Here is a 25,625-nt window from a genome sequence, read left to right as displayed (position 1 = left end):
GCAAAGGCTGCAGTGATTCTATAAAGTGTTACCATATCTTTACCAGCTGATTCCTGGACCGATCTCTGAAGGGGGGGTAAAAATTGATGAAAAGGAATCCTTTTGGGGTGAAGTTTTGTACTTCCAAGGATAAGAACATCAGCCATACACACCTGCCCCGTACTTCATGTAGTTTTTACTGAACGTGTAGCTCCTCCATAGCAGACAGCTGGCAGGCAAGATTTCTCAAGTATCCAATGGGTGAGGGCTTTGGCGGACCTCTTCCATGAGATATGTTTCTTCTTCTATTTCAATTAGAGACTTCCAGCCACAAAATTCGTCTTCCTCCAACCAATCCTGGTTCTTCTCTGAAGACATCATTCTTTCACTGGAGAGCTTGTGTTGTATCCAAAATCCTTCATCTTCTCATGGAAAGTGTTGGAACATTCCAGAAGCATTATAAACTGTCTCTTTGTAACAGTGACCTGGATTAGAAGTTCAGAGATGTCATTTCCTACTCTGGTTCTGCAATTAGCTCACTGTTTTATCTTGGATAATTCACCCAATATCTTGGGTCTGAGTTTTTCAAACGGTGCCTTCTTATCAATAATCTTTAATATGCATTACATCATCTTTGTTCACTTTACCAAGTTCGTATTGCAAACTTTTCTGTCAAGGGTTTCCCTCAAGGGAGGGAAGTCATATTGGTTTGGGATAGGTCCAGCAGTGAAGATAGGAAGTAGCAAACTCGAATGAACCACCTAAAGTGGCAGGAAAAATTAGATTTATCATTTGTATTAATCAAACATCACCCAAGCTTCTTTTGCCTTGTGTGTGCTTCTTATAAACATTACATCTACAAGGGATGGAACTATGACCCTTGGAACTAATGCCATATACACTGTCGTCTGCCAAGTTTATCGTTTTTTGTAACTGGCAATTCATCGATGTTACTTAATTATCACCAATCACTGAAATAAATTAAGTTTAGTACTAACAGTTTTATCTAAGTAGACATGAAGAATTCTATGGTATGATATTATGTAAGTTAAGAAAATTTCCTTTGTCGTAATACTCTGGAAGGGATCTTGGGGTGAATACCTTACCATACCTAGCAAGGAGCTTAAATGTTTAACAGATGAATACAAAAATAACTGACATTACCTAAACATTTCCATCAGTCTTTTCCAAAAAAGATAATCAAGCCAGTTTTAACAAGCAAAAGCTAATCAATACCATTTTCTCTTCCTCTTTCATGCACTTCTCAGAGGGGAAGATTTGATTTGGAGCGTGCTGTTTCGTTTTAACCGTAGTCACACTTGGTTTCTGTACATGAGTCATCTCTACCCCCATCCCCCCACGCACCAGGTTATTATCTGCGTCGTTCTTGAGATGCAACAGGCTCCGCAAATACAGTCTGGTTCAGGTTATTAGTGCACTGCGGGCATGTTCATGTGATTACCAGCTTGTTTCCAGAAGAAATGATCTCCGCAAATCATTTCTGCTTTACGTCGTCAGAGAACCTGCCAGATAATTGAATGTCATCATCGTAAGTCTGATGGAGACCTTGGGAGGCATCCGTTCTGTTCTCTGTAAGGAAGCCTGAGGATACACCACTGAGCCAGACGGCGTGGTGGTTTTGTGAATCGATCTGTATCTGTGTTTAATTAGAAATGTTTCCTGATTTTTATCTTAGGTTCTTGGCACAAAGTGGAGAAATTCTGGGCCTCAGTTTTCTGTCCTAATCTTTCTCACGCTTGAAAAATAAGACCGTTACCCTTCAAAACTAATTAGGCCCAATATTCATTCCCTGATAAATTGATTCTACTGCCTAGACCTAATCATTTTCATTATTCACTGAGCTTTTTCCCAATTCATCATGTTCCTGTAGTGTCTGGGGACCTCAGAACACACACACACACACACACACACACACACACACACACACAATCTTGCCATTGTAGTGATAATAACGCCACATTTCTGCTCTAAGTTATTTTCTGTGCACATGATGCGTATCATTAGTAGGATAAAAAGCAAGGCCTCTGTCTTCAAATTGTGTTTTCACTGGTTAGGTCCCCTTTATGCCCCTTTTATTGAACTCTGTTCTATACCTGACTCTGATGTTACCGTGCTCATTGCAGACCAACACTTGCTGCTTTTCCCTTCCCCCTCCCTCTTTATAAATTTCTTTGTAATTTCAACTTCAGATTGCTTTAGAATTTTGCATAATGCTCTGACTTCTCAGATTGTATTTCCTACTATAGACTCCTAGAGCGCAGTTTTCTTAGCTGCTCTCTTCATGTCCTCTCCTCTTACTGATTTAGTCAAATTGTATTAGAAAGTCTAGCTGACTAGCCTATGTGTAATCGTAAGACCCTCGCCCTGCTTTCTCCTGCCATCACTGGAAATTTCTCTGTAACAGAGCTACTTGAATACATGTTACTTTCAACCCGCAGTTCTGAAGAAGTCGGGATGAACAGTAAATATCTGTTGGAAGATTCCGCTTCGTGCCTTTTCAAATCTCATTTCCCACACTAAGAGTCAGTGAAGCTTTAAACAGACCTAGGTTTGAAAGGGAATACAATGTGTGAGATGTTGAAAGCCCACTTCACAAATACTAGTTTACTTATATCGGTTTTAAAAATGCACCTTAGAGTATCTAATTTTTGTGTGTAGTTTCAGGTGTTACATAGGTAAATTATGCAAACTCTCATTAACAAAAATAACTTGTGATCTTTTGCACATACCCTTTTGGTTGCACGACTATGGAAGAGTAGAATGGTACCCTCTTAGTAGCCTACTTTATTTTCCCTAACAGTATAAATCATTAGGAATAAATTGTGTCCTGTCATTGTAGCTAGTAATTGGTGACATTTTCTTGTCACTATGGGATTATAAATCACAGCAATATATGTGCTGTCAACAGATTCATTATGCTATGAAAAACATAAAGCAGTAGCCTGTTTCTTTTAACGATACTTTGCATATTTTCTATATTAAGTATGACAGTAATATCTTTACAAGGTTTTAAAGAATGCACGACAGAGCACTTTTCATCATCAATAATTTTAAATTGTTTTATTATGCTTTAGATGTATTTTAATTATTTTTATTTTTTCCTTCATAGCTCACTTGGAAAAATATTTTTCCAAGAGTATTTTGTGTGCAAACAGATATTTGATCAATAAGACAGGTTTTTTAAGTGGTAAAACATACAAGAGACATACAAAAAAACTAAGCATTTGTGATACATTTTTATATAGCTCATGTCATAAAAATATTTCCAAAACCTGTAAGAGTAACTATAAATACAAGATCCTCGGGGTTTGTGTGTGTATAATAAAGAGAGGCGATCTGTCCCATCCTGAAGGAACAAGTAATCCATTTGGAAGGAACATTAACATGGACAAGCCCCAGAATTACCTCCCTCATTGATAATTAAATCAGTGTGTTAATTTTCCATTTGAGCGCCTGGCAGCTCTCTAGATCGCCCACCTCTCTGACCACCACCCCCCAGAAAGGAGGTAAGCTCTCCCCTGGTCAGCAGCTTCTATTGCTTCCCCCAGAGGGGCATTTATTTTCCTTTGCTTCTTCAACACTAGGACAGAAAAGCCCTGCTGGGTTGGGGAGCAGGGGCCAGCAGGGAAGCTGCTCCGAGTTCGTTAGAGCGCTGCCTTCTCTTCTGGACAACAAGCTGAGCAGCCTTTCCCATAGGAGCCTCTGGAGCTGGACTCTGTGGGCGCTGCGTCCAGCCAGCTCCAGCTCCAGCTGGAGGGGAGCTCTCGGCACCACGATTCCCCGTTCAGAGGACGTCATCTGGGCTCCTCACTTCAGTTCCCTCTTTCCAGCTGTACCACACTTTTGAAGTTTATCTCCGATTCCCCCACTTTGCAAAAACATCATTATCCAAGTTTACTTTGTGTTTTATTTACTCATTCAAGACACAGAGCCAAAGCATTGCTTCTCATTCTTCAGGGGCTACAAAGCTGAAAAACAGGACCTACCCGGGTGTACAGTATAGTATTTTAGAAATAATTCTGGGAGAGGCTAGAATCACCTGTGCATTTCAGAGCTCTTTAGTCCAATGCTCGTCTCTTTTAATATTCCTGAATTCATTTCTCATTATTTGGGGTAATACATTGATAGTTCAGATGTCCCTTTTCTTCCCCACCAGGATTTTTTCTAACAATGAGAAAATGTGTAAGTTTTCCAAACATAACCTCCCCTAAAAATGTGTTAACATGATCAACTCACACAACTTGCATTATATCTGCAAGTCAAAATGATGTGCCCACGTGCAGTTGAATTTGCTATTTTTGTATTCCCCACTTACTATTTCCAAATTACTTCCAAAATTTCAAGGTTATTACTTCGTCTTACTTCTCTAATGAAGCCTTTTCACTGCTGTATGATTCAAAATATTTATTTCAAAGCTCTTCTTTGCCTCAGTATACAGGAAGCATATACATTACTTAATTCACATCTCTATTCTTCTTTTCTTCTTTCCTTACATCTACAAATCTCTATTTCTTTCCCCCAATTCTCTTGATTTCTGGCTCCATAAAATGTCTGTTTACTAGAGGAGGCAGAACAGAATTGAATCAATCTTAGGAAATGTATATTCTCTAAGCTTATTTTTTCTGTTATTCAAATACCAAATAACCTCATCTTTCTCTTCCTTGAGATTTGTTAGGAAGACATTATCAAAGGTTCTTTTTTATTATTTACCAACCTGCACATAGACCCTGTGCTTTCTTGCCCCTTTGCCTTGATGGCGATATGCAGAAACTCTGCCGTAACCTCCCAGCTGTCCTGGCAAAACCCTGCCAGGCCTTCAAGGCTCCACTTAAGTACCTCTTCCTGTCGGTCCTCCTTATAACCCCAAGGTGAACTGGACTGACCTACCTCTAAATTCCCATATGCCTATGTACCCTCACTCGCCAGGACATTCAGCATTCACTACATTATTTTTTAACTACATCATTTTGAAGTTATTTATGTGTCTGTCTTATTTTTCTACACTAGATCATAAATATCTAGACAAGAGGAACTAGACTTTTAAAATCTATTCCATGGATTGTGTAGCAACAGAGCTAAATCCCAAGTAGATGCCCTATTAAGTTTTTCAACAACCAAATGAATGAATGAATGAAGTGCCTATTGAACTGAATGAATGAAGTATCCATTGAACTGGGCATAATGGCAGAAAATGGTGGGGGGTATAAATAGAAAATCTTAGCTGTATGCAGACAAATCTCTTGCTCTTCTTATGGGGAAAGTACACCTTTGTGTACTCTGGCTTGTAAAGATATTTTATAAGGAGGGTTATCTTGTGGAGGTTTCTTAAAGCACGTGTGTAGCAAGGAGGATGGACGCACTGACTGCTGAGATAGACTGTTTTAATTAGCAAGCGGACCATCAGCGCAGCCCCTGCAATGGCTTCTTCTCATTTGCTTTCCCTAGATTTTCTCTCCTCCGTGATTTAGATACTTGCATAGCTGGAAATTTTAAGCATTCAATTTATTGTGCATTGTCATTACACATTAAAATTATTTTCATAATCTTGAGTACTTTAATATATCATATGTTCTTATACAGGTGATGTATGTTTAAAAATATCCTTCGGCAAGCTTTACTCACACACTGTCATTTGGAACACTTTTGAAATCAATATCGTAGAATACTATAAGGAGGAAAAATATTTCTAAAAGTGCTCCCCTGTGTTCCCATTAATTTGTTTATTATCGAGGTCTTTATTAGGAATATGGTTGCTGGTGTAAGCCTATAATAAACAGAGTATAATTGAATTTTCAATATTTTGTCACTTGGGAGTAATTTTCTGACAAGACCTCTGCTCCATCTTCTGACTAATTGTCAGCAGTTACTCGGTACCACCACATTAACACCACGAACACTGCAGAAACAGCTACCTGATCGCATGATAGTTAAAGATATTCATTTCATGCCCTTGATATTTTCTCTTTAAATTATTTACCTCAATTTTAAATATCATTTAAAATGCAGTAAATGTAATGAGCCTACATGATGTGAAAATACAAATTCAGATGTAAGCTAAGATTTGTTAGGGGAGATGACACAAAAAAGTGTCCTGTTGCAGGCATTGCAGAGCATCTGTCCCAAGGCACTGGAACCGCAGCGGAGTGGGGCCGGCAGGGGAGTGGGGCCGGGAGCGGACTGACCAGAGTGGGCGCCACTGGGCGTGGGAGGTGTGGACAGCAGACGGCTCCTTTGCTGTGCTCTCCTGGTTTTGGGTGAAGTTACTTTTTTTTTCTGTGACCTTCATCTGGGGTGACTCAGACATTATGCTGATATTATATCATGCTGAATAATATCCTAGTAGGATATTATCAAAAGAAAATGAAGACAATAACAGCTGAAATGCTGGATGCAGATGGATGAATGGGGGAAGTAAAAACCCTTGTTCTTGTTGGTGCTGTGTGGCTAGAATTGAGTGTGTCACACATCTGGACACTGGTCGCCAGCCCTGCAGCCATCCAGGTCTACGTCTGTGGTCCCAATGTAATCAATACTTCCTCCTTACACTCTTAGAAATGTTTAGGGTCATTGAGTTAAATGGTCACCCAGCCCCTAACACATTTTTAGTTTAGTACACCCTCTATTTCCCAGGTGGCTTGCTAATGACCCACTCAGGGAAATGAAAACAATTGTGTTTCTGTTCAGGAATCCTACACTTCACCTACTTTGCAAACCTACTTATTCTACGATTAAATTTTAAATTTATATATGAGCTCAATTTATTTTTAATCCAAATATTTTAATTCTTTGTTTCTAATACACTGTGCACATAAAACGAGTCATACATACAATTTTAGGCAGCGTAGCTTAATTCAGTGAAAGGCAGTACTGATGGGTGGGTGCCCACGAGGCCCAAGTTCTGTGCTAGGTTGCAGGGAGGATACAGGCAGAGGCAGTTCCCTGGGGGGAGGGGCACTGAGGCTCAGAAGTGGAGGTGGGGGGTGCTAGCGATGGTCAGCCACCTACTCTTTGCAGACTCTGTGCTCATGTTAAAAGTGGTGATCCCTAGTTTACAAATGAGGAAACCGAGGTACATGGAGGTGCAGCCCCCCATCTGTCCTGAGCATCTACACGTGCCATGGTACAGTGCTCGGGAGGTCTGCTCACAAACCAGACAGAGGAGGCCCTGGCTTCATGGAGCTTACACAGACAGGCAGTCCCACCGCCGAGTACAGGGAGGAACTGGCTTCAGGGAGAGGGCGAATCCAGGGAGGTGGGAGAGACTTCTCAGGATCAGACAGTCAAGGAAGTCTTCTCTGGAAGAATGACAGGTTCAAGGCTGAGACGTGCGGGATCAGAGTGAGTGGGTCAGATGACTTCGTCGGAGAGGGAAGAGTGGCCTGTGGCTGGGCCTGAGGAGGGCAGAGCCCGCTGCAGCTGCAGGGGAGCTGACAGTGGACAGCTGAGGGCTTTTTCGGGGACAAGAAGACTGGTGTGGCTTATGAAATACGGTTGGAGAAGAAAGTTGGGCTTTGTAAAGTTTGGATTTTAAAGGAGTTGAACTTTGGAAAAAATTAAATTGGACTCCAGAATTCTTACGTTGCAGTGGCAACCACCAAAGTGTGTTGAGCAGGGAGAGATGTGATCCAGCTGGCCCGAGATCCCAGAGCCCATGTCCAAGGTCTGGAGTGGAACGCGGGCAGCCTGAACCCAGAGCCCAGCTGCACCGTCTAACCCAGCGTTTCCCCTGAGACCCAGCAAACCACCGAGTACGCAGCAGGAGGGACCGCATTACCAGTCACCCACAGCGCGCTGGGGGCTTCTGAGCAGAAGACAGAGCAGAAGACGGAGCATCCGTTTGCACTTTCTTTGAAGGCTTAAGGAAGGAGCTAGCACTTGTCCAGAGGCCAGAGAGCAGTTCAGGGAAAAGGCAGAGCATATAAATGGGGCAAAAAAAGTGGGGCAATGTAGGCAGTTTGTGGGAAGGAAAACTGTACAGCTTGAGTCCTCATGCATCGCCCTTAGAGTGTATCTTTGTACCAGTAACTAGTAGAGTCCCTGAAGGCATCTGAGAAGGACGATGGCGTGACCAGAGCTATGCTTTAAGAAATGTGCACAGTCAGAGAGGCAGAGCAACCTGAAAGACAGAGACCTAGAGGAACGTGCGGGGCTAAGTGGTGAGTCCAGCATCTAGACCCCGACTGCCTGGTCCCACGTTCTCGCTCCACCGTTCAGTCGGGGCCTTGGCTTCCTGCATCTCTTAGTGTCTTCGTTTCCTCATCACATGTGGAGCTAATAACGGTGGCTGCTCCAGGGTTGTTGAGCTGAGTGAAGGAGGTGCCCCGGGGGGAGTGTTAACCACTGGCGTGTTTGGTGTACAGTCAGTGCTCCACGTGTGTCAGCTGCTTCATAGAAAGGTCTTGTGCAGTGGCTTCCCCAAGGGCAAGGTCAGCTTCAACGGAGTGGAGGTGAAAGAAGGAGGGAACTGGGCGAATTATGTTAGACCAGAAACTCCATGAGCAGGTGCCGTGTCGGTGTCGCTGCCTGTTGCACCGACGAAGCACTCAGTACCTGTGTGTGCATTTGGATGCAATGCGCACGTGATGGTCCCTAATTGTACACGTCCTGCCATGTGTCAGCTATGCGTGTGCATAACATGCATGTAGGCCGATGGTGATAATGATCAGATTTGATCATTTCAAGACGAACACCTTGAACTAGGTACAAACAACAAACTAACAGAGGGAAAGATGGAGAATTATTATTTAAAAAGTCTCCTGACTGTGAGAATTGAGGCAGCTCCCCAAACTCACCAGTTTCCCGAAAGTGAACGAAGGCCACATCTTGTCTTCCCATTTCAGCGGGAGGGTGATTAGTTTACCAGTGACGCAACTGAGGTTAACCCGGGCTTTGGCTGACATCCCAGATTAATTTAGTAAAATCTCCTTGCAAGTCTCTACCGCGTGCCTTCTCTGCCTCCCTGACCTCATCTCGAACCTCCTCTTGTCGGGCCTCAGAGCAGGGAGGCAGCCGATGACAGGCCAGCGGAGCAGGCGGGACAGGCCCGGGCTCTCACCGCCTCCGCTCCTCTCCCTGTGCCGGAGTCTCTCCCCCGCCACAGGCTCTGCAGGGAGGGGTGCGCTCCGACCAGGGGAGATGAGATCAGACAGCTGGCCGCCCAGGGCCCAGCAGAGGCGGGACAGCAGGTGCTTTTGACAACCAGGAAAGAATCGGTCTGGGAATCCCCCTCACAGAGGGGAATCACAGAAACCAGAGACAGAAAAAACCTATCAGTCAATTCCCTTGCCCAAGATAAATTGATCCCCAGCGTGTGTTCCTAGCTCCCTGGACACTCCAGCCATAGCTCTGTCAATGTGTAAGGTTCGGGGACCGTGGGATGAAGACAAAAGACTCGGAGCAGTAGGACGGAGGGCCTGGGAGGAAAAATGATCCCTAACCATTTAAGGAAAAGTAATGACTTGAAGGAAGAATAAGCCCTCGTTGACTCATGCTCAGGATTGAAGGTCTGAGTGGAGACAAAAGCTCCACGCGAGGTCCCGCAGTTACTGTTTTCTGAAGGAAAAGCTGAGTATCATATATCCAAAGGGACTCACTCAGATTTTGCTCTTTTTTTTTTTTTTTTTTTGCTGCAGTGAGGTGGGAGTGAGTACTTTTGACATTTCAAGATTAGAATTAGAATATGCATTTTGCTACGGGAGACAGGAGAGTGGGGAACCTTCATAAGATAATGCCCTGATAGCTTTCACTGAAGGGGCAACTGGAATGATAGCTCGCTAAATATGTGGACTTCAGGGACTCTCTCCAGCCACTTAGGACAGCTGGAGAATTTTGTTGCCAAAGTAAGATCCTATTTAGATGCAGGTACATAGAGAAGGAAATCTGAATTGGTTCTTACTTGCTCAGATTGCCTCATTCATAAGAAGAAAAAAAGACTAATCCTCAAAGAAGCTGCAGTAGTCATTTATCTTGGTTTTAATCACGTTAAATGATATGGCTGATGAATTGAACTGACTTGGATCATCTGATGTCTTTTTCATGTGTTTTTGGATCTTTTCAAAATAGACCTAGTTGTTTTTGTTGTATATTTGACATTCAAAATAGCTCAGCTGAAAAAAAACCAATAAAAATGAACTATTAGAAAGGTAATAAAAAATAGCTTAGCTGAGCAATGTCCTTCTCAGTCTTCCCTTGTTCACATCGGGACTCAGACGAGAAGTGAGGAGAGGGCCGTGCTCACTCTGTGGCAAGTTCATCTTCCAAACCTGTCCTCGGGGTTCAAACTCTGCTGCTCTGTCCTTGGGTGGCAACTCTTCAGTGCCAAGCCCCCGCTCAGGATCCACACCCCTGTGACCCAGAATACAGCCCGACCCTTCTGCCACATCCACTCAGCACCAAAAGGCACACAGAGGGTGAAGTTCTAAGCCCCAGATTCATGTGACCTTTAAAAAGCTCTTTTCCCAAGGCCACCGTCTTGATCACACTTCAGGCACATGACCTTGTCCTCTTCCGGTTGCCTGACGCCAGACCCAGTGGCATCTTGGCCCCCAATTTTCAGGCCCAGCCCCCACCCATCACCCTCCTGTGTTCCTTACCATTCCAGTTTCTTACCTGGAACCCACGGTCTGGGCCCACCTACAACTGATGTGGTTAAAGGAGAAATGATTCCGGAACTTGTAACTGGTAAGGAAGGCTTTCTTCGGGACTCTCGTCATAGTTGTCAAATGATTGCAACTTGTTCAATATTTGGGTTCAGGTCTGAATACAATGAGACCAAGTAGGAATTTATGGTCAAGGAGCGGGCGAGGAGATGCTGGCTGAACTGACTCGAGGATTCCATGCCGAAGGCAGACCAAGGACTTGTGAATCGAAGGTGGGGTACGGGCGTTCATCAGACAGGGCGGGCGTGAGCGAGAGTCCCTCCCAATGGACATCTCGGAGGAGGGGGGCAGACTGAGCAGGGCTTGACTAAATTTGGTCAGGAAGGGAGCCTTTGTCCGTGAGACAAGCAGCAGTTTTATACAAAGTATTTGCCTATAAAATTGCCGTTTATGGTGCTGCCCACGGCTGGGCCGTTTCTGAGCATCGTGGGCATGTGCTCTGAAGCTGACTCGCGCACCCACCCTCCGCCACCCTCCCTGGGCCCGGAGGTCTGGCTTTCTGGTTTCCCTGAAGATGGATCTTTGGGGGGTGGCGGGGCAGGAGGGGGGGACCATCTGAGAAGAGCCTTGGAAAACGGCTCAGTAACGATGCTCATATCTTTCACACTCACCCCGTGAAGTCGATTTTATCAAATGAAGAAATGTATACTCCCATGTGACATTTTATTCCGAGCCAAATTAGAAGGGAAGGGAGTTAATGTGTTTATCCTCAGAAAAATTGGCAGTCGAAGTTTTCCTTAAAAACGTCTTGTGCTGTGGAACCTTTTTCTTTTCTTGAAAGTATAAACTGTCCTTCATTTAGTGGTACCATTACTTTGAGAGAAGATCTCGGAGTCAAGGCACGTAGGTGTTAAGGAATTTTAGCATTATGTGTGTGTGTGTGAGCAATGAGTCCAAAACAAGAAATGCATCTGTTCTATTTATTGCCTCCTAGACAACTGGGGCTTTAGTAACCCTTGACCAAGCTAGAAAATAAGTAGAAGAAATGTGCTGCTATAGCTCCTTGCCGTCAGCTTTTAAAAACACCACGGACACTGAAATATTTGTGTTTTCTTTGCCGTGGTGCCAGCAGCGTAATGGATGAGGAGAGAGTGGACAGCTCTTGCTGTCCAAAAACATCACTTCTCCGCTTCCTGCAACTCGAACCTCACACTGCAGCCTTCCCTTGTCTCTGCGATTTCCTTTCTCTTGCTCCCCCTCTAATTACTCTTCCTTTTTTCTGGCTCTTTTCAGGACTCCTCCTTTTTCTTTCCCCCTGGATTCCCTCTTGCCTGCCTTACCCCAGCCCGTCCCCCGCCTCGATGGGGTACAAGTGCTTCAGGCCAGTCAGTATTCAGTCTCTAAGCTGAATAAGCCCCAGCTCCTACAAAGTGGTTTTATGAATTTTCTATTGAAAAAGTGACCGTTCTAGCTTCGGTGCAAAGGAGTTTAAAAGACAGATGGAAAACCCCAGAGGCAGAGTTTCAGGATACCTGGAGCCTTCGTTTCTACAGAAGTTTAGGAAGGGATTTAGCTGGCCCCTGTTCTAGGCAGAAAGAGTGCCTTGGAGCTTCTTGGAAAGAAAAACCCGTCTGCTTCTCAATGCGAGTTTCAGAATCCATCCAAACATGAAAGCGAGAGTATGTGGAGAATGTGGAATTGTACAGGCGAGGCATCGTACAAGGTAATTCTGGTGAATGGAAGAATTCCAGCGCATCTTATGAAAACAACAAGTTAGCACTACTCTGTGCAACAAAAAAAATCTATCACGATACTTGTGTAATATTTGGTAGAGGCTTCCGTTAAAAGTTATTTTTAAATAAATAAAAATAAAATGAGTTAAAAGTGAAATGAAAGAGTTTGAAATTTTTATGAATTAATCTGCTTATCCTTTTTTCCCTGCCTCAACCATAAATTATTTCAACAAGAAACTCACATAAATGGAGTTTCTTAAAACTATTAGTAAATGACAAATGAGTGGTTTTAAGTTATTTTTTGAGATGCACTGTTTTTCTCTTGAAAGAGTAATTTTTTATCATTCACATTATCAAGTTTTTCTGTGGCATTCTTATAAAGTAACTAAACTGGTAGCCAACCTACATTTAAAAAACCATGCCATCTTTCATCTTACACCGAGCACAAGTAGTATTTACCTTAAAAAATAAAAACTCTACAAAGAATATCATAAATTTATTTAGAATACATGTACTATATCCCAAGTGGCAAAATCTCACAGTTTATGAAGTCGAATGTAGGAAGAGAAGGTGAACACTGAACACAGCAGTGAGTCACTGTTTGGAAAAAAAAATAATCACGCAGTCGATCCAAAAATCACAAAAGTGTCCCTGAGCCTGCGGCTTAAACACGTGGTCAGCAAAGCGTGGCAGGATGCGGAGTGCTCGTAGTGAAGAGCAGTCAACAGCGACGCATCCCAGGAAGAGGTTCTCACGGAGGAGAATCTCACGAGCAGCTCTGTGTCCTCCTAACACAAAGGCATAGAAATTCTACCTTGTACTATTGTTGGGAGTCTGTGTGTGTTGAAGAGAAAGAATGAGACATAAAATAGAACTCCAAGTTCTAAGGGATAATAATTGGGAATAAAACTAATAATGCAGTTTTGTTTTGGTTTTTCTCCTCCGAGTGGTTAGGCAGACCCATAAACAGGTTTGCCCGGTAGAGAATGGGCTTTCACAAGTTTTGAGCAGTTATTAACACTGGGGAATGAGGGTGTTGCTAACTTTCTGGACATTGGGGGTGTTTGGGTGTTTTTCCCCCTCCATCAAGGTCGCTTCCCCTCCATCAAGGTCGCTTCCCCCAGCTCAGAGGTCCGTCAGCACATCTCTGGAATTCAGGGACCACTTCCTCTGGCCTCGCCCACCTGGCCATTGTCCGGCTCAGTCCTCTGCTGAGGCCAAATCAAGCTCCCTAGAAGCTGTTTCTGTTACGTTATTTTCCTGAAAAACAATGTTCCGGCAATGATGATAATAACAACAATAATGTCGTAAATATTTATTGAACAGTTTATGGACTAAGCTATGTTAAATCTTTCATGACATTATATCATTTAACTCTGAAAAAAACAGTTTTCTGAAGTGTGTTTGACGAGTCACCCCTGCTGTGTGGAAAGGTTTGCGGTTTGTGCAGGGCCGAGCCCTCGGCAACTTTTCACTGTTGCTCTCCCACGTGGTGCTGGTGTAAAGCGCCCTGCCTGACTCTCGAACACCTGCAGACGCTACACTCACTCTACCGGCCTCACAACCCACTTATTGTTTTCCATGTAATTTTTCCCTGGGGCGTATGAAGATGAACTTTGTAGAGCATCCAGAAGTTTGCTGTAACTTTGTTGTACTATCACACTTCTGAATCTCAAGTTCATATCATAAGTGAAATGGAATGGGAAGCTCTCTGGCCACCCCAATTTCTCGGAAACATTTATCTGTATCACAGACCCGAGAACCGTTCTGAAAGGGTTAGGAATCCGTGACCAACAGTAGCTGACCCCGCGGGAAGAACAGCCTGATAAGCAACAGGGAGATGGATGGTGCCGGCGCCCTCCCTCGGAAGAGGTGGCCGGGAGCCTTGCCTCTGCACCACCGTCCCTGGTCAGCATTATTAAATCGGGACCTTTGTATAACTGAAGTTTCAAACATGAATTATACTCTGGTGTCCCTATAGCCGTGTCTAAAGTCATAAATGAAGAAGGAAGGATGTTCTCAATACACCCCACATCATTAACATGTCAAATGTCTTTTCCCATCTCTGGGAAACTGGGATGTTCTCCAACTTTTCATCCGGACTGTGAGCCCAGTTGCCGGGGACTGGGAGGGAGGAAGGTGCAGATGAAAGTACTAGTTTTGTGTTTCAACTAATCTGATCCCCCCAACCAGCTGGCCTCCCCACCTGGCTTCCAAACTCTGCTCGGAAACGGCACATCCAAAGGACGTATCAAAGCCAGACCCCCCTGTGGAAGCCCTCTCTGCAAAGGGGGACCATTTGGGTTTGGTAGATGGAATAAAGAGGCTAAAGGGCTGTGCCCAGGACTTAGAAATTATACTGCAAGTGGAGGGAAAGTAATTTTGAAACCATTTTACCTGTCGGGGAAAAAAATTACATGTTATGATTTTAAGGATTAGTGATTTTATGCAGTGAGTATGGCCTGAGCCAAGATGTGAAATGTAGGTAACAAGGAATATGACAAAATAGAAACTTGTTTAACTGTGCATCGTATTAGAAATGAGACACCATTGTCAATTAAATCATTTCTGTGCATGCTCAACGCGATAGTTTCAAAACTGCATTTCAGTAGATGATGCTTGTGAGGTCACTGTACGAGGCCTAAGATAAGTCCTGTGAGGGCGCCCCCGGCCCACCTCCTTCGGTCTAGTTTTATGTTTCCTTGACGATGTTAACATGAAACTCTTTAAGAGTGACAGGCTGTGGTAAGGGGGTCCCAGGTGGGCTACGGGGTCTGCTGGACCAGCTGTTCCCTAGCTCAGATAATTCTTCTTTTAGAGATTTGCAGATCCATTTGCATCTGACAGACCAGGGCAAGCCTTTGTGACGCCCAGCCCGGATGTTTGAAAGGAAAGCAGCTTACTGAGTTATTAACTGCTGCATTTCCTCTGAGCTTTATCTGTGGGATGCTGTTGAGTCACAGAATGTTATAAATACGAAGAACTTAGCAAAAGCACATTTGGGAAGAGAGCTGGGGACTTGGTTGTCATTGATGGTGTTGTCGGGGCCAAGGGCCCCTCGGAGAGCTCTTAGTGGCTTAGCCGGGCAGGGAGGAAGCTTTGTACAGTGGGGCTGCAGGTCACCTTTGAGGCTGCAGACAGTGTGCCTTGTCCTACAAGGTAGTTAACAAGGTAATGACAGTCAAACGTGGCTGCAGCGTGTTTTGCGATGTTCCTGAGTTGTCCGTGTGCTCCAGGGATGTTCGACAGCAGACACGTCCAAACCTCGCCCATGTTTCCAGACTCTCCCCAAAGTGACTTCGTACCACAAAGCTTTTACTGAGCCTCTCCAAAGTGGGTATCGCTTTGGCCCTCTTTGTCTCTTAGAGAGACACATGTATTTTACTGTGCATGATGGTTATGTGAACTTCCGTTCGGAACTGGACCCGAACGCCGTGATGTCCACTGGCGTGTTATCCTGGTAATTCCTATGGGCCCACAACGGAGTCCTGTGCATGGCACATGCCTGTTCGCTTAATAACATTCAGAGAGGCCATCTGGAAACGGTGTGCCGTGCTCCTTCTTCCCCACTTTTCCTGCCCCTTTCCTGTGTATCGTTATTTAATTATTTAAATTTCATACACTTTTGAAACGTTATGAAACTTATTTTAGCATTGGAAATAAATTTCTCTTAGAGATTTTTTTGTTGGACTAATAATAAAAAAAAAGTATCTGCCCGTATGGCCTGTCTTTCAGCCTGTAGCGTATTTTCATATGGATTAAGTGAGCTTCCTACAATGCTCCTGACCACACCCATGACTAAGGAGGAGGAAGGGTCTCTTTTCACAGATTAGGAAGCTGAGGCCTGGAAAAGTTCATTAATTCATACGAAGTGCACATCTAATAAGTCTCAGAGGTTAACATCAAACCCAGATGTCCTAAACATTCCAATAGTTCTCATCCCGCTTATGTTTTTTTCGTCAAACAGCTACTGAGTGCCCATGGCTGGGCCTGAGTAGACACGGTCTCTTAGGAGGCGAGCATCCCCGCGCCCAGCTGCAGGCCGCCCACTACCCAGACTAACGCCCAGTGAAAAGGCAGCGTCCCTTTTCAGTCCCTGAGCCCGTTCAATACATTTAATGGCATTTAATGACTATTCAGCTTGTAGCGTCTTTCTTTTGAAGGTCAGTTCGGCTGTGCTGTATTCACTCTCTCCTGTTTATAAACTGGCGTAGGAGGAGGAGGAAGGAGATGATCCACATGGGAGCAGAGTTGGCACTGGCCTGCATACAGTTGGCACTTAATAAACATGTGTGGGCTCCCTCTGTCGATTTTTCTTCTATGTTTCTGAATTTGTGCTCTTTGTAGTTGGCTTCTTCCTCTACAAAACGCTCAAAACACCTGATTTTTGAAGTACAGTTGGGGGAATAGGCCAGACTCTTCAATTTTAAGGAACTTCGGTCATAAACTGGACAAATTACTCAATGTTTTATTCCTTGATTTCAAAGGGGATGCACCGGAGAACAGGATCTGACTGGAGCTTCCCTGCATTCAGATAACTTGTAATTCAACTATAAGTATTGTCAGGTTACTAATATTCCAAATTGGATGGCTCTCTCATCTATCATGTTCTTTTATCTCAAGTTTTTTTTTAAGAATCACATTTTCAGTATACAGGCTGTGGATTTAAACAGTTAAGGGTAATTCTTCCCCAAGGCTGCTTTCCGTCACCACCCCCACCTGCTCCACCACGGAGTTGAGGTAATTATTAATAAGAGGCGTTAACGTGTCTGGTATCGCCGGGGGGAGGGGCAAACCGAAATCTGCCGGGTGGCTTCAATGTTTAACTCACTCACCATCCAACTGGAGGTCTTTTCTGCAGGATGAAATCAATGGTAAGCTCACACTCCAGTGTAACTTGAATGGATTTAATTACATGTAACTTGAAATATGTGTTTGGCTTCGTGGCACATCCAGCCAACGATCCATAACCAGCCTTTCTAAAAACACAGAGCAGCACTCAGGAGAGGGCTGCGGATTGGGAACGCGGGCTGGTGGGCTGGGGGGCAGGGGAAAGATGGATCCTAGGGCGGGGTGGGCACGGAGAATCGAAGGGAGAAGACAGAGGGTAAAGCCACGGACCACTTGGGGGCAGGGTGGAAATACAAAAGGAGGGAAGAAAGGGACAGTAGAGGAACAGGGACAGACTACAAAGAGTACAATGCCTCATGAATTAAAAGAGAAGTTAATTTTTTGAGAACGTGGGTCCTTAGAAGGTTGAAGTGAGGAAGCAATGAGAAAGCAGAAGAAGCTGCCATGCCCATGTTTAAATAAAGTTTGCTAGTGAATGAGAAGAGCTGTCGGGACATAAAATGGAAGGTAGAGGGACTAATCAAGGGCAGGGATGTATTTTAAGGATCAGAGAGATTGGTGAGTGTCTGTGCACACTGAGGTTGAAGATCTCACAAGACAGAATGAGTACAGAAAAATGAATGGCAGTTTGTCTTCGTGGATAAAAGATGCTATCAGAGCGCTGCTTCTTAATGAGATCCATTTCCATCACCACCCGTACGTAGCACATCATTAAAAGTAACTAACAAAAAACGTTTTTAAGGGCACATTAGTCGGCTTGGGTTTTTACATCTGAATCCTGTTCCTACTTACTTTCCTGCACTTGTTGACAAGTCATTAGGAAAAAGGGGGTTTCGTTCAATACTCTGTGTCATCTGAGAGAGTTGTGTTGCTTAAACAAAAACATTGGATTAATCCTGTTTTAAAAATAAAAGGCAACAGTGCTGAGAAAAGCCCTGTCTCCATTCACAAGCCATAAATACATGAGTCTTTAGATGTAAGTAGAAGTAAAAAGGCTGGAGGAGAATAATATGCAGAAAACTAGAGAACTTAAAAATCAGATGGTGAGAAATGTATGCAGACATTCTATATCAAAGTAAAGAAGCTGGAGAAGAATAATATGCAGAAAATTAGAGAACTTAAAAAATCAGATGGTGAGAAATGTATGCAGACATTCTATATCAAAGTAAAGAAAGGACCATTGCACGAGTATAATTTATTTAACATATATATGCTACCAAAAGATAGTTTTTTATCTTAGAAATTCACCATAAACAGTAATCAAATTACCCAGAAGAGACATCAATAAACATTGTTAATGGGCTTTGCAGTTACCATTTTTTAAGATACCAGATTCCTTTAACTTGATCCCTTGCTTTGATATTATTTTTAAATACCATCTAATATCCTGTTATAGATTTTTTTAGTAGACTAGTTAACGAAATGTCACCAATCCATGAGAGTTGGCAGGAAGTCAATGACACTTTATCACAGGGGACTGCTGGCGTGTTCATAGTAATAATGATCCCTCTAAGATCCCTCTAATATGCATTAACAGTTTCCTTCCGTATCGCAAAACTATTGGATATAATGGATACCAAGTGAAATGTGGCTGGTTTAATACTATGACTCATGAGTCATTTAGAGTTTTTAGTCACTGACCAGAAACCGCACACCAGGGCAGAGAGAATAATTACACTTTTATAGTTGTGATCTTGGTGAAGAATAGCTTTTAGGTAGCACGAGGTGAATCAAAACAAAATTTAGTAATAGAGTTAAATAAACACCACCCTTGGGCTCTTTAAAAACCGACAATGTAGTTTTATTCGGAGGTCACCCGTGCATCTGAGACAAGCTCGCTTGGCCTGTCACTTCTTATGGGACAACCCACTGGTTTCTCCTTCTGCCTACTTTGTGTTTGTATCTAGAAAAGAAATCTGGTTTTTTTTTTATTATGGAGACTTTATGAGCAGAAGGAAAGAGCACATGGACCCACCTTTCCCCACAACTGAACTGGACACACAAAACCAATCTTGCACAGCCGAAACACACATGCATATAGAAACAAATGTGATATGAATGGGCACTGACCACGTGTACATCAGGCTGACCCACCTGGCTTGTGAAACGCATAAGATCACGTGTGGAAGCAATGTGGTATTAAGTAATTAATCAATGAATTGGGGTGGCATTTATCCTCCTGGTAACTGGAGTATGGCTTTATTGCAGCTGAGTGTGAGACAATTTAAAAGAATTCTGCGTAAGCTCTGAGACATGAAGTCCTAATTTTTGTGTTTTAATCATTTAGATGCTTCATTTTTCAGATTACTTTACACTGTCCTTTCAACAGTTGCCTGAAAATAAGTTTGAAGAATCAAATTGATGTTTCATCATGAGTTCTTGATTTTAGACTAAATTGAGCCAGAATATTCTTAAACCATAAAGAATGGATCGTCTAGATTCCCAGCTCTCATTTCAAGTCTTTGCTAATGCAGTGTGGACCCTGCTACAATTCCCAGACTGAGGAGAAGTGATAGGAATATTGGATAAAAAAAATGCCACACAGGCCAGAAAGATAAATTGTTTGGGTTGCCTTTTTGCAAGTTTGAGGTCACGATTCATTCATCTTGTTACTTTGCGATATCCCTTTAGTGGCTTCAATTGCTGGATTAAATATTGAATGGTGGCAGATCATTCAATATACAGGCTCTCCTTGTTTGGCATCCGAAGGCTTTGGATGCTCGAAATGGACCTGTGTGCACCCAGAATGCCAAGGATAATTGTGCTGATGATCGAGTCTGTGAGATTAATCCCTCAACAATATTATCAGACGATTCGTAACCCGTGGGTTTGTCCCTGATGTGACACTTCTGAAACAAATGAAGCAACTAAGCATTTTAGGAGGGGCGTTGGGGCCTTCCTTACCGCCTGGCTCCTTCGGAAAATTAACCCCTTAGCAGACGGGCCACGGAACTTCCAACGCATCAGCACAACCCATATGCTTGTTACCACAGAAGCTAAAAGTAAATTTGAAAAGATCGAAAATATTTGGGGGTAGTAGTAATTAGTGATAGAGAATTTTTTAAATATCACTTTAAGTAAAATTTTGCCCTCATGGCCAAATAGGCACAATGAAAGTACTAAGCTAATCCACTGTATAATAAGTTTAATTATTCCAAGAATATTTCAACCATTTGTAGCCTGAGATGTAATGCTTCAAATATTTAGTGTAGTCACTGTTCTCCTGTGCATTTTGAGTGTTGTTTACATACTCAGCCCGTGAAAAGAGAAATGAACATGTCAACAGTTAAAAATACTATTTAGCAAGGGAACTCAAGGGCCTTTAAGGACAAATGCATATACTTTAAAAAAATACAATACAATGTACAAGCGATGTATTATAAAATTGTATACCTGAAACCTATATAACTGTATTAACTAATGTCACCCTAATAAATTCAGTAACTATTAGAAAATTATTTACAAAGCAGAAAATTAAAGTTTGGCAAGAAGCAGGAAGTCGTTCACTTTCTCTCTGCCTTTGTAAAAAAAAAATTTTTTTACATTTGTCTGGAATGTACGATATGCCCCGAATAATAATTTTTCACTCCTTCCTGAAGTTGCCAAAGTCCAAAAGTTCTTCATGGTGGTTAGGAAAGGGAAAGGTTTTGTCTGAAATTTTCTTTCCTTCAAATCAGTCTCCTCTTTCTCCTAGATTATGCTATTTTAAATCATCGTCATAATCCCATCGTGCACCATAAGCAGTTACGTCATTTTTCATTTTTTCCTCAATCTAAGCACATTTGGATTTTCCTCATTTTTTCATAAATCATTTATTCTGTTCCTTTCAACACGTGGATTTATCTCTGGCTTCCTTCCAGTTACCCACATCTGTGTGGAGGGTGGGGGAAGGGTCTCAGTAAGTGTTCACTGTTAGGACAAAGCCCTGTATTTCCAGAGACAGCAGGAGGGCATAGTAGTGGTGCTCCCTTGTCCACGGTTTTGCTTCCCATGGGCTCAGTTAGTTGCGGTAAACCTCCATCCAAAAATATTAAATAGAATATTCCAGAAAAAGAATTCACCATGTCTAAATTGCACAGTGTTCTAGGCAGCTCGATGAAATCTCTCACCATCTGGCTTCACCCTGCTGTGACGTGTGTCATTCCTTTGTCTTTGCTCCTTGGCCATTGGGTCGCCAGCTTGGGTGTCAGGTCTGTCATCAGAGAGAGAGATGACGGTCACATAATTCTTACTACAGAGTATTGTTGCGACTGGTCTGTGTTTTACTAGTTGTTATTGTTAATCTCTCATGGTGCCTACTTGATAAAGACAACTTTGCTATATGTACGTATGTATAGAAAAAGTCATGGTATGTATGTAGGGTTTGGTGCTCCCCGCAGTTTCAGGCCTCCCTGGGGGGTCTTGGAACGTGTCCCTCATGGACAAGTGGGAACTACTGTGGGGTCCTTGAGGCTGACAGCCCCGAGGTTGAATTCTGTCTCCCCCACTACCAGCTACGAGACGCTCATCAGATTATTAAAACCCTCGGCGCCTCGGTGTCTCTGCCTCTAAAATGGGGCTAACGGCACCTGCTTGACGGGATGGTTGGGAGTCCCAAACTGAGAAACAGTTGTCGGCACGAGATGTCCGAACAAAGATAACTAAATAGATATAAGTACTATGCATTTTTAATTGACACATTATTTCAGATTGATTATGAGTTTCCTATAAATCTCTAATTTGGACTTTTTTAATGAAAGATGTTGTGTCTATGATTCCTCTTGAATCCAACCTTTATAAAAAGACACAAATCCTTCCAGTCAATATACACATGAAAAGCCATGATGTTAAGAATAAAGAAATTGCAAAATCACATATAGAGTCAGATAGAACTGCACACTCATTATATGTTACAAATTAAGAATGGAAGAGTTAGATGGATTTAGACTGGAAAGAGACCACCGAGACCCTAACTCAATCCAAGAAAGAAAATGTGAGCGGAATATAAAGACAGAGAATGGGTAGTTGTGACATAAAAAATATCAAGCAAGAGGTAACGAGGCAACGAATGCCGAGCCTAGCAGTAGGCGACACAGTTGGGCACTGCCTGTGGACCAGAGACCACACCCAGCATCTGTCCTAAGCCTGTGATGGCCACTGTGTCCACTTTACAAAGGAGTCATCCAAGGCTGACAACGGTTAGAACAGCCTTTGCCCAGGTCCTACAGGAGCAAGTAGTGAAGCTGCAGCTCAAACACAGGCGTGCCTGACAAAATCTTATCCCCAAAGTTCCCAAGCTTCAGCAAGCAGGCCGATCACCTGGAGGGATGCGAATGCTGAGCCCACTCCTGTCTCCAATGCTGCGACCCTGGGGTGGGGCTTGGGGGCGGAGCCTGGGCTGTGCTGGGGACCCCACTTTGAGAACCGCTGCTCCATCTCTGTGTTCGGCTTCTTCGGCGATCAAGGTGGACCTAGCATGAGAGCACCTGTCACCAAATCCTTGACGTATTAAGCTAGAGCACGCCAAGTTCCTCTTCACTAAGGGCGACAGGGATTCCAGGTCCTGGACGGGTGTTAGGCTGTGGATCACGTGCTGATGGCCCTTCAGAAGGGAAGGAATGTGGAGGCAGGGTACCCACAGGCACACCACCACCACCGCCTCCACTCCTGGGGTCACTGTGTTACTGGACAGTAATTTGCCTCCATGTATTCCTCTTTCAACAGCGCTGTTAAAGCAACAGCGCAGAGTCAAGTTGGGTGGTTGCTGACTCACTGCCCAGTTTTTACGAGAGGACTTAAACTTGACCGACTGAGAGGGGACAAAGGAACGTGAGCGTGTCTCACAGTTGTGTGTTTCTAACTCGCTGCGCTGAGTCCTAGGAGCTGAACAGAATCTGTCCACCTACTTCATTGGTGAAGACATGCAATGTGATTGATTATCAAAGCCATGGAAAGTTAGAGGAAAGGTACAATGTTATATTTTAAATTCTTATTTAGCTAATAGCTAATTCAATGGGATACGCCTGGGGCTAGAGCCAGGTTCCTTTCCTTAGGGGGAAAGAGCATCATCACATTAACATCAGAAAGCATTTGGTGAGCATTTGGTCGCCTCTTTGAACGTGGGGACTGCTTGGGTCCCCCACAGAACAAACCCCCAAGAGTTGGCTCTTATTGGGGAATTAAAATGTGTGGATGTCAGCTCTTCGGTTCAATTCAATTCAGTTCAGTTCAATTCACTCAGCATAATCTAGCAAGCACTTATTGATTGCCTTCTTATGTTTACACTACTCGCAATCCTGGGCTTGGTTTTATGATGGATAAATACAGACGCTATCAGGCCGATGAGCTACCCTGTGCACTTTAGGGAAACCATTTCAGCTTTCGGATGCATTGACTAATAAGCCTATAAATCACTGTGCGCCATCTTTAATAGCTAAGTGGTACCTGAAGGAATTAGTAGACCTCAAATGCCAGATTCTCACCTTGGTTAAAATATGAGTAAATGTTTTTGGCAAAATGTTTTAGATGGGAATGAGTGCAGACACTGTTTTAAAATACTTAAGCTGGTGGGGTTTTTTTCACCTTTAAAATAGCCAAGACTTGTTCCTTCATAGAACCTCTTAACTGAATTCTAAACACGGGCAGCACTTCCTTAGTGCAGGCAACTGGGCAGAAGCTGGTGACAGTGCTTCCTTCCCACTGTGCAGGGACAGCTAACAGTGTGCCCTGTCCTGGGACAACTTGTTTGTCAACTTGTTTGTAAATGTATATTACTGTGTGCAGCAATTAGCCTGAGGTTTTTTTTTTTCCTTTTGCATCAGCTCTTGGTGATGTTTCAACTACCTGGTCAGGGGAGAATTGTGCAAATCTGCTTGCACCTGGAGATGGAGACCAACAAGGTTCCCCTGCATTCTGTGTATTGGGCCACGGCCGGTTTGAGCTGTAGAGGGCACTTCTTATTCGGCTTTTGTTATAACCTTCAGAAAAGATGGGAAGTATGCCCCAGACTGCTATGCCGTAAGATCACTGCTGGCCATCCAGTGTGCAGGCCTAGGTGCGTGATATCATTGTGAAGGGCAAGCTGACGGCCAGCGAGTCCCTCACAATCTGTCACCTCACCTGATTCCGGTAAAAGGGTCCCCAGATGGGCTGTGGCTGCCACTACTGTTAACATTCCTGCATGTGCAGCATCTTGGAAGTGAAATTTATGAATCAACCCGCATTCCTTCTTTGTTGTTTGGAAACTGAAGTTTGGTTTCCAAGGCCGTTACCCATTTCACGGGCGTGTCTTGGGGGAAAGAGGAGACAGCTGTTACGATATTGAAAATATTTTCTCGTATTCTTCTGTCTCTGATTTTTTGTTATACATGAGAGACCTTATGTAATGTTTAATGTTTCAATTTACTGTCTGCATTTTCAGCCTGAGTATTTGTCATCTTGTTCCAATTTAATGAAAGCTTATTTGGCTTTGGTTTCCATTGGAAAGCAGAACACACGTACAGCTTTCAGCAATAATATATATTTTTCTTTTTCTTTTGGATTCAAACAGCCTTCTAAAATTTTCTCTACTGAAATTCTGGCAGAGTTATTTCTTCAACATTTGGCTGAGGGTTTGGAATGTTTTAAACATTTGAAGTGACTGGGATCAATTACTGGAACCTAAAATGGATAACCTTTAAGACACAAAGCTCGTGTTTTTCTTAATCATCTCATTACATGACATTTTTCTGTTTGTATATCGATAAAACATTGTGTGTTGGCTAAATAAGGCACATTTCATTTATTTCCAAGTTCTGTTGATATTGTAAAGTTAGCATATTACATATAACATTAAAGTTATTTTTAAGATTTAACATCTTTGTGGATGAGAGAAATAAAATTCAGAAGATGGATAAACTTGTAACAATTTAGCAGTCTAACAAAGTATAATAAATAGCAAAATCGTGGATTTGAAATGAATCTCAAGTAAATTCACAATACAAATGTAATTTTTTAGGTTTTGTTTTTCTAATTAAGGGAGCTCCGAGTCTTTTTCTGATTTAGTAATCATTTCATTACTGAGGATTTTCTCTCCCCCTCCCATATCACTGCTTCCTCTGAGAGATGTTTACTTAGAAAGGGTTAAATAGTCCTATCCTCCTGTTTTTACTCATCAGCTTAATTCAGGACTCACACTGCACTTCCAGGGTAGAAAGGAAGCGAGGTATCGGCAGCTTTGAGATCTGACTTTTGACAAATATAAATCTGGGGCAACTGCCTGCTGATGGCGGGTCGTGGATGTAGCCCAGGACGGGCAGACGGCTGCAGTGACGGAAAGAAATATTACAGTCAGAACATTCCTGCTTCTGCTCCAGTGGACTGAGAATACATTAGCAGAGTCGTCTCTCGGCTTGGAGTTTTTTCCTGATGATGGATTAGTGATAAACTCATATGCAAGTTATTCCAGAGTTCCTCTGAGACTTCA

The 25,625-nt window shown here is 43.1% G+C and overlaps 1 protein-coding gene across 3 annotated transcripts in view; it reads left to right on the top strand.

Moving 5' to 3' along the window:
- TENM3 (teneurin transmembrane protein 3) overlaps positions 1-25,625 on the top strand; it is a 558,635-nt gene that overhangs the window by 183,833 nt on the left and 349,177 nt on the right. The window contains exon 1 of one of the 3 annotated variants that reach the window (XM_053659856.1): positions 17,130-17,205. The exons of the other annotated variants lie outside the window; for them this stretch is intronic. The gene's annotated coding sequence lies outside the window, so the exon portion shown is untranslated. Of the gene's footprint in view, positions 1-17,129; positions 17,206-25,625 lie in introns of those variants that run through there. 3 annotated transcript variants of the gene reach the window in all.

Source organism: Artibeus jamaicensis, unplaced genomic scaffold (genome assembly GCF_021234435.1).
Source record: "Artibeus jamaicensis isolate MK-2021 breed Jamaican fruit bat unplaced genomic scaffold, CSHL_Jam_final scaffold_833, whole genome shotgun sequence".
In the NCBI taxonomy this organism is placed as follows: Eukaryota; Metazoa; Chordata; class Mammalia; order Chiroptera; family Phyllostomidae; genus Artibeus; species Artibeus jamaicensis.
This window is presented reverse-complemented; position numbering and strand designations above follow the sequence as displayed.